Raw genomic sequence first — 9,374 nt, forward strand, 5'->3', positions numbered from 1 at the left:
CAGCAATCGTTATAGAGAGTATTTACTTGTGGATGGGCTTTTTGATTAATTAACGTCTACTCACACTCACGAATCTGAATCTTTATCCACGTCTTGGACCTGATATTGGCCTGTCCCGAGGTACTGAGGTTGTCACCGTGTTAATGTAAATAATACCAGCACAAATTCATACAGATTTGGAAAAGCAAAAGGACTACAAATTTGATTTGAGTTTTTTTCTTCCACATTTATGTGCTGAATAAAATTTCATGGCCAGTGTGTGCGTTGTTTTGTGACTGGAAGACAACTAGCCCGTTCAAAACATTGAGATGAAATTAAACATAATCAGGTCATGGAAACAAAAATAAATTTTAAATATTACGTCAGGACGGCCAGAATTTTGTATTATATTTGAAGCATTTCAGCAGAGAAAATGGGGCAGTGAAATGGTTAATTCTGGGAACTTGTTTTAACATTTCTCTTTATGTAAAAATAACTGGAGATATTCAATATGGCTGACAACAGTAGTCCTCCAGTTACTTTATGTATCCATATAATTTGATTATGTCTATATATAGCCTGCTAATACTTATTCTGATATTTTATAACTCAACTGCATGCTGTATATAAATATTCTTACTTTCTTTTTTAAAAAAAAAATCCAATTGTATATTCAGATTAATTGGAGCCCAAAGGCTTGGGAGAGGCGGGGTGGGGGGTGGGGGTGGGAGAGGGGCAGTGCAGGAGCGTAACAGATGCAGGGGAGCTACATTGTTTAGGAATACCTTAGAGGAATTAGAAAAAAAAACTGCACTTCAATTTTTATTATGAAGACATGAAGCACTGTATGAACATGTAAAATTTTCAGACGCAAATCTGTTAGGGACTATACTTTCATGTTCTGTTAGCCGTTCTTTTGACAAAATGCTCGACTTATTTTGTTGTACAGATTATTTACCTGCTAAATGCTGTTTTACCTTTTGGCTTCCAGCTTCTGAACAGTTTAAATGACGTAGAAAGACTTTGGATTGAACTTGGCTTTGTCTAATCTGGCGTTAATCACAGGAAGTTTAGCCAGGTCAAAGTCACATTATTCTGAGGTACCCAGCTGCATTCAATTCCTTATAATTCAAAAACCATTGACAGGTAAAATCCACTAATACACCTCAGAAGAATATCATGTAAATGTTTAAAAAGCAGAGACCACAAATGAGGGTTTCTCATGCTTTTATTTAGTACTTATTTATTGCATCTTTTAATCAGTATATGAAAGAAATAAATGTAAACTATTAAATAGCAAAACAACATTGGAAATTGAGAGAAAATGCCAGCCATATATTTATGCACTGACTTCCAAAAAAAAATTGAAGTTTTCTTGCATTTCCACCAAGTAATTACTTTTTAAATAAAATTGAGAAACTATTTCCTGGCATTGAACAGAACTGTTCAAGGTTATGGTCTTTTACTGAATGGAAATTGTTTATCGCTAAAATATTGTAACTTTTTTTATTGGTTGAAACCTGCTCATTATCTGAAACTTAACTGGTGTATAATTTTGTGACACACTGCCTTTTGTTTTAGTACAGTCATTCCTGTACTGCCTGTATTGAATTTTTAAGTTGAAACTGCTTGTAGTGTTGATCCACTGGGACGCAAACCCTGAAAAAAAGGCTCATTTTTGTCAGACTGTCCTCCAATGATAATGACCTACAATACAGAAAAAGTGGATATGTATAAAGAAAAACAAACTGATGCACTTATTAAAGAGAACTATTTATATGATTAAAAAATATATATTTAGATTTTTTCCAAGCACAACTCTGAACAAAAAGTGCTCTTTTTATGCTTTATGAAAATGAACTGTTTCTGATCTTTCTACATCAGGCTAAATAAACTCTGTAAGGACATTTGAAGAAACTTGTGTGTTTATTGAATACTGTTCACTACTTGTTTTTCTATATGATTTACAGTGACAACTCACACTTCCTTCTATATTTTCCTTATATCTCTTTCAGCCATCGGGTCAGGATAGTTTGGGAATTAGAAATTTTCCTGGTGCTTATTAATGTCAGTCCATGATAGATGGTGTTCTGTAGGGCAGTTCTGGTCCAAGACAGTTCTGTCACAGATAACCCATCTGCCACCTCCCACATTCACAAGCTGATTACCAACTGAATATTATCGTCACACTTTTTATAAATCGGGCCCTATCACAAATCAGGCTTTCAATAATGACTAGTACCAAGAGGAATTATATGTGGCTACAACCTGAATGGCAACTAGAGATGGGCAAGAAATTCTGGCCTAGCCAGCGATGCCCACAGCCCGTAAATAAATTTTAAAAACTTCAAACCTGTCGAGACAATTATTGCTTGGATGGATCTCCTTCTGGAATTTGCAGTGGACATAATCTGTATGCGGAGGGCCTTTGCATTTTGGATTCAAAGTGCCACAGTTCCAAGCACTGGGTGAAAAATCAGCAGAAGTCAACACAACAACTTAAATTCATATAACACCTCTAGTAAAATAAAATGTACCAAACCACTTCGTAAATTGAGCCAAGGAAGGAGACATTGGGGAAGATTACCACTGCTTTGTCAAATTACAATCTCAAAGGAGATATCAAGGTGGAGAAACAGAGATGTAGGGATGGCTGAAGGTACAGCCACCAGTAGGGCTTGGGGACAAGAAGACGGGGATGAGCAACAGGTCATATTTCAGGTGCGTTTAGTTCACTCAAAGGGTTGTGGAGATAGTGGTTACAGAGGGCGGGATTCTCCGACCCCCCGCCAGGTTGGAGAATCGCCGGGAGGCGGCATGGGATCGCGTCGGTCGCAGTGGCCCCACCGGCGATTCTCCGGCCCGCGATGGGCCGAGTGGCCGCCTGTCTTCGGCCAGTCCCGCCGGCGTATGTTACACCAGGTATTTGTCGGCGGGACCTGGCTGCGCGGGCGGCCTCCGGGCTCCTCGGGGGAGGGGGGGGGCGCGGGGGGACCTAGCCTCGGGATGTGTCCCCACAGTAGCCTGGCCCGCAATCGGGACCCACTGATCCTCGGACGGGCCTGTGCCTTGGGGGCACTCTATTCTTCCGCACCAGCGGCTGTACCAGTCCGCCATTGCCGTTGTGGAGATGTAGCCCTCTGCGCATGCGCTGGGATGACACCAGCATACGCTGGCACTCCCGCGCATGCGCCAATTCGCGCCGGCCGGCAGAGGTCCTTTGGCGCCGGTTGGCGTGGTGCCAAGCCCCTTCCCCGCTGGCCGGCGCGGCGCAAACCACTCCAGGGCCGGCCTAGCCCCTGAAGGTGCGGAGGATTCCGCACCTTTGGGGCGACCCGACGCCGGAGTGGTTCACGCCACTCCTCGGCGCCGGGACCCCCCGCCCCGTCGGGTAGGGGAGAATCCCGCCCAGAGTTAGGATGGGACGAGTCCACAAAGGGACATGAACATTTTCATAGTGAATATACTGAATGAGACTTTGTGCATGTTAGCATATGGAGAACAGCATTTTGGATGAGACGAGCGTGGGATGAGTCGAAGATGGGAAGCCAGCCAGGAGGGTGTTGGAAAAGTCAAATCTGGAGATTAAAATGTGAATGGGTGTTTCAGCAGAAGTTGAGCTGAGCCAGGGGTGGAGACAGGTGATATTACTGAGATGACAAATTTCCTTTACTAGGACTCTAGCTGCGATGTGCTGTGGTTATGGTTCGATAGCTACCGTCCAGTGTCTCATGCGTGAGCCTGCATACTATTAACATTTACTGTGTTAAAGGTACTATATAAATGCAAGTTGTTGTTGTTCAATCAGTTTATGATTTCCATAGGGCAGGTATCATCATTTTCATCAAAAAGTAAATTCTAACCAAGTGATCATAGTTGTAAGAGGTTGCTCAAGGTTTAGGGTGCCTTGAATCTTGACCAAATACCACCAATGTCACTCAATACCCCATAATAGAAAGAAATAATGCTTGCCTTTATCTCAAACAAAAATTCTGTTGAACTCAGTGCTTTTCACATATCTTACACTGACACATAAGGATGATTTATATTGGGCAAGGAAGATGGATTAACACTTTAAGGACTGTGGTGACACTCTAATGAGAATTTCATCTGTGAACATAGTACTCCTGCAGGGAGAAACTTCCTGATTTATTATGGGAACAAAACCAGTACCACTACAAACGACACTAATGCTAAAATCCCATGAGAAGAGTTGAAGAGTTTCTGATGCTATTATATTCACTTCTTTGGCTAAGCTTAGACACATTTCCTCAACTCTCACATAGTTTCCATATACACCTTTCAAAAGTAATGGTGAATCACCACTGCATAAGAGTTTAAACTTGGGTTATTATCTTGCACATTGACAGTGGGACCAAGAACCATATCAAAAAGTGACAAATTAAACAAACAAATAGGGAAATGCAAAGTAAATGATCATACTCAATAGATTTTGCAGAGTCCTGGAAGTCATAAGAGGAACCAGCCAGATAAATCACGATGTACCGAGATGCATTTTTATAGTATTATCAGAACTAATCTAATGGTCTTTATCATCAGAATTCTGTTTAGGATGACTGGACATCCCAGATCCCAGGCAATAAAAGAGAAGGATCAGATGGAGCAAGCGACATTATTTTCTGTTTAGGTGGTCAGAATGATTACTTAAAAATTACATTTAAAGTAAAAGAAAGCAACTTTATGCAGATGTCATCCTAAAGCAATGTCATTGCCAAACGTTAAAATAATGGTTTAATTAAGATGTTATGTATTGACAAGCACAAAAAATGTCTAATTTCTGGCAATACTGCCCCTTAAAGTGGAGTTACATAAATTTGCTGTGAAACCTACTCTTATGAACAATTAAATATTGAATGACAAGAATATAATGTTACCATCTTGCAACCTGATTAATCACCAAACACTTCCCTGGTTAAAGCTCTAGATTCCTTGACCTACCGATGTGCAATGAATGAAACCTCAGAAGATCAGCCTGTATCACAAAAATAAGAACTTTTATTTCCCACATTAATCATTCCGCTGGCCTCTTTGAGCAGAGCTTCTGTCCATGAGTAACTAATCATGCGTACTTTTGTGCTGTGAACTTGAATAGACTAAAAAAAAAATCTAGATTTAAAATATCACAACTGCAAAAAAATTGCTCCATAGGTTTTCTTTATTTTTTTTAATGATATGGGCAGCAGATTGTGCTTGTTTATTTTTTTAAAAACACATTCCTTTCTGTGCCATTTGCTCTGAAATGGTTCAAGATTTTACTCTAAAGGTTAATTGTGGAACTCATGCTGTTACCGCCCCTCAGTTCCAGCTCTTTAATTTGCAGGAATGAAGAGCCTCAAACTGTATGCTTACTAACCCTGTAAGTATCTTCAGAACAAATTATCCCAGAATTTATTTTTTAAAGTACATTTCTCTCCGTTTGGCTCATCTTTCAAACGTGCTATAAGCGTAAAGCAGAGCCACGTTAAAACAATGAAAACTCCAAGACCTGTTGATTTATGCACAAACACGTTTGTGCAGTAATAACATGCATTTATGTACACATATATTTATTGTCTTCCAGCTTTCACAGTTGGCCAGATTTTGATCGAGTTGGTGTTCACATATGCTTGAATTAGCCAATAAACAATTTTTAAAGAAACATGTTCATTCATAAATGTATAATAATGTTTATGTGTTCTGAAGCTTGGTTTATTGCTGTCACTAACTTACGTAGTAAATACAGTCAATGGAAAGATCTAACTTCACCAAAGTGAATACATTTTGAGCTCTCCTTCAGATCTATGTCACCCAAATAATACTCCAATATCAGTTTGTTCCGTGCTGTGCATACTTCATAGTTTATGTACATAGCTATGCTATCCTTGTTAATTCAATCACTTTTGCTTGACAAAATTTTCAATTAAATCATAATTTGTTTTAAATAAATACCATAAAAGTGCAAAGAAGGAATTCAGTGTTGACAAATTATCAGATCATTTGAATTAAGCAACTTCGAATTCAAAGGGGTAGCTTGCATTGGTCAACAAAAGTTGTCACCCTTTGCTGCTGTTGTTCAAGAATGGGTAATGTTTGCCTGGAATCTTAAAATTGATATTTGGTATCTTGTGAGAAAAATGGGATGAGAAAGGGGTTTGGCTTCTCCATTGCCCGACTCTGGTATCAGGATTCCTGTCCTAAGGGCAGCACGGGGGCGCAGTGGGTTAGCCCTGCTGCCTCACGGCGCCGAGGTCCCAGGTTCGATCCCGGCTCTGGGTCACTGTCCGTGTAGAGTTTGCACATTCTCCCCGTATTTGCGTGGGTCTCGCCCCCACAACCCAAAGATATACAGGGTAGGTGGATTGGCCACGCTAAATTGCCCCTTAATTGGAAAAAATGAATTGGGTACTCTAAAAAATCTTTTTTAAAGGATTCTCGATCTGGCGGAAAATGGTGGGTTGCTTGAAAAACGGGTGCCCCGCCACCAGCCTCTGAACTACCTGTCCCGCACTGTGGATGGATTTGCATGTATTTAAATCTGATTAATGGGCTGGAAGCTCAAAACTCCACCACCAACGCATCCCCCCCCCCCCCCCCCCCCCCCCCTCACCCCGGTTATGCTCCACCCCTCACAGCCAGGTGAGATTTGGTGCAAATATTTACAAGTGGGACCCAGGCACCATAGCCGTTGAGGGGGAGCAAGGAGGTAAGAAAACTTGTGAAAATGTTCAGGCTTGCTGGGCACTATGTGTCTGGATCTCAGGGAATAGTGGGGAACAACTTGATGGCAAGTGCATGGGCTTGGGTAGTCCCCTCAGGATGGAGTGCCTGGCTGAGACCCGCATTGTTGCATAAACCCACCCCTTAGTTGCAATTTATAGGATCCTGGCTGCTGAGACTGCTGACTGTATCCTGCAAATGCTCTGAGGACTTCTGGTCTTGTGGCAACACTCCCAGCCCGCCCACCTGGAAACCCTCATATGCCAGCAGTATCGTCAAGGGGATGGGTGTGGCCATACTCAGTAGCCGACCCACCAGTTGTTGTTGCACTCCTCAGAAGCACTATTCCGCAGCAGAGTAAACAAGGAATTAGCAGAACTCACCCCAAACAAAGGACACATGCCACTGGAACCCTCCCTGGCATATAGCTCCTCCCCAAGTAAAAGCCTCACTGTTGCCACTGTCAGCTAGCCCATGTCTGAGGATCACAAGATGTTTCCAAGTCCTATCTGTCCACCTGATCCCATCCATCCCGCTCCTGGCCAGGAAACCTGGCCAGTTTCCTGTCACAACATATGTATAAAACCCAGGACCCACATAACACTGCAGCTAAGGTCCCAGCAACACATCCTCATTTATCAGACCTGCCCGCACACCAGGCTCTCAGCATGGAGATGAATGGCTTCACAGTATGAACGTCTCCACTACACAAGCAGTTGCCACCTTCCTGCCGGGAGAGCACAAGGTTCACTGAGTGAGGACACTCACAGTAGGCCCCCCTGAGAGAAACAGGACAGGGGCCACAGAGCCCATGGCTGACATTGGTTGTGGCAGCCACCGGTTCCCCTCTTGGCAGAATGGATGGTGAAGATAGAGGTTCCCCACATCACAGGCCAGGTGCCAGTCACTGATTGGGGGCAAGGATGCAGATGCAGTGCAGACTACATCATCTGGAAGGGGCCAGAAGAGGGGTGGGGGGGGGGGGGGGGGGGAGGGTACTGTTGTTGTGGGTGATGCAGCAAGACAACTCAGGGTGACCTGTAACCTGGTGGCATTGGATGGTCAAGGGAATCCTCATCTTGTTGACATTCTCTGTCTTCCCCACGCCCCCCCCCCCCACCCCCACAGCCCCCCCACCACCACCACCCCGCAGAGACTACAGCCAGCTATGCTCTACCTACCTACATGGCTGGTGCAACCGTTGCCGTTTCATGGAGGCTAGGGCACCAGGGCCAGCTCAGGGAAGACCCTGCACAGGAGGAACTTGCCCTGGAAGAGTAGTGGTCAGCCAGTGAGGCTCAAGTTCCAGCTGTCCAACAGGCCAAGGAGGAGATGTGAAGGAGGCCACGTTTATACTGTCAATGGCAGTCCTGAGAGAAACTCTAGTGCATCAGGGAGACCTTGCATCAACTGTGCCAGATGGTGATGTACCTAGCTCCACGGTGGTATAGAGGAAGACACGTACGCCCGGTTGCCATCAAGGTGATGGTCGCTCTGAACTTTTATGCCTCTGGATCAGTACAGGCCTCGAGGGGGGACATGTAAGGGATTCCACAAACGTCCGCACAGAATGCATTTGTGCTGTCACGAATGTCCTATGCACCCAGGCATCCACATACATCAACCTCAACCTGAACTAGGCCCACTAAGATGTCCAGGCTGCTGGGTTTGCCCTCATCTCTGGTATGCTCTAGATCTAGGAAGCAATTGAAAGCACACATGTGCCCTCTGAACACTGATTCGATATTCCCTTCATCAAAAATCAGGGCCTCCACTCCATGGATGTGCAGTTGGTGTGCACCCACTAGCATGTCTGCGCCCAAAATCCAGGTATTCTGCACAACGCATACATCATGGTCCACTCATTGATTCCTGGCACCTCCAAGGCGATCCCTCAGGTGAGGGGCTGGCTAGTGGGCGACAAGTGTTACTCACTGAGGTCATGGTTAATGATGCCTGTGAGGAGGCCCAGACCAAGGTGGAGAACCATCATAACAACGCTCACTGTGTAACCAGGAGCTTCATCAAGCGGTGCATCGCCATGCTCAAGATGTGCATCCGATGCTCTGTTGGGACTCTTCAATATAGCCCCCGGAGGGTCTCACGCATTATGCTGGCCTGCTGAGTCCTAAACAACATCGCGCATCAGAAGGGTGACATGCTGGAGGAGGAGAAAGAGTGGGAGGCTTCCTCTAAAGAGGAGGAGAGGATAGTTTCCAGCAAGAACCGGGCATGGAGCCAGAGCAGGCAGGGCAGGATGCCCAACGTATGATCCAGGGCTGCGCACACAGGACAACTTCATCACTTCCCGATTTACCAACTAGAAGACCTGGCCACCAGCAGCTCCGCCGCCCTGTCCCACCTCTTTCCCTCCCGATATTTCAATCCCAGCCCCCTCACAAAATCCACAGGGATATGGGCCAAATGCAGGCAAGTGGGACTAGCTTAGTGATAGAAACTGGACGGCATGGACCAGCTGGGCCGAAGGGCCTGTTTCCATGCTGTAAACATCTATCACTCTATCTTTGACTCTATGACACTTGAGGCTCTCAATCCTTCCCTTTCCCTTAGTCCTTCCACCCCATCCCTCTCCATTAGTCCATTGCTTCACCTTCCCCCTAACCTTCCACTCCTTCCCACTACTTCAGCTCCCTCCCCCCTCTGAGTGTCATACCAGT

Source organism: Scyliorhinus canicula, chromosome 7 (genome assembly GCF_902713615.1).
Source record: "Scyliorhinus canicula chromosome 7, sScyCan1.1, whole genome shotgun sequence".
Taxonomy (NCBI): Eukaryota; Metazoa; Chordata; class Chondrichthyes; order Carcharhiniformes; family Scyliorhinidae; genus Scyliorhinus; species Scyliorhinus canicula.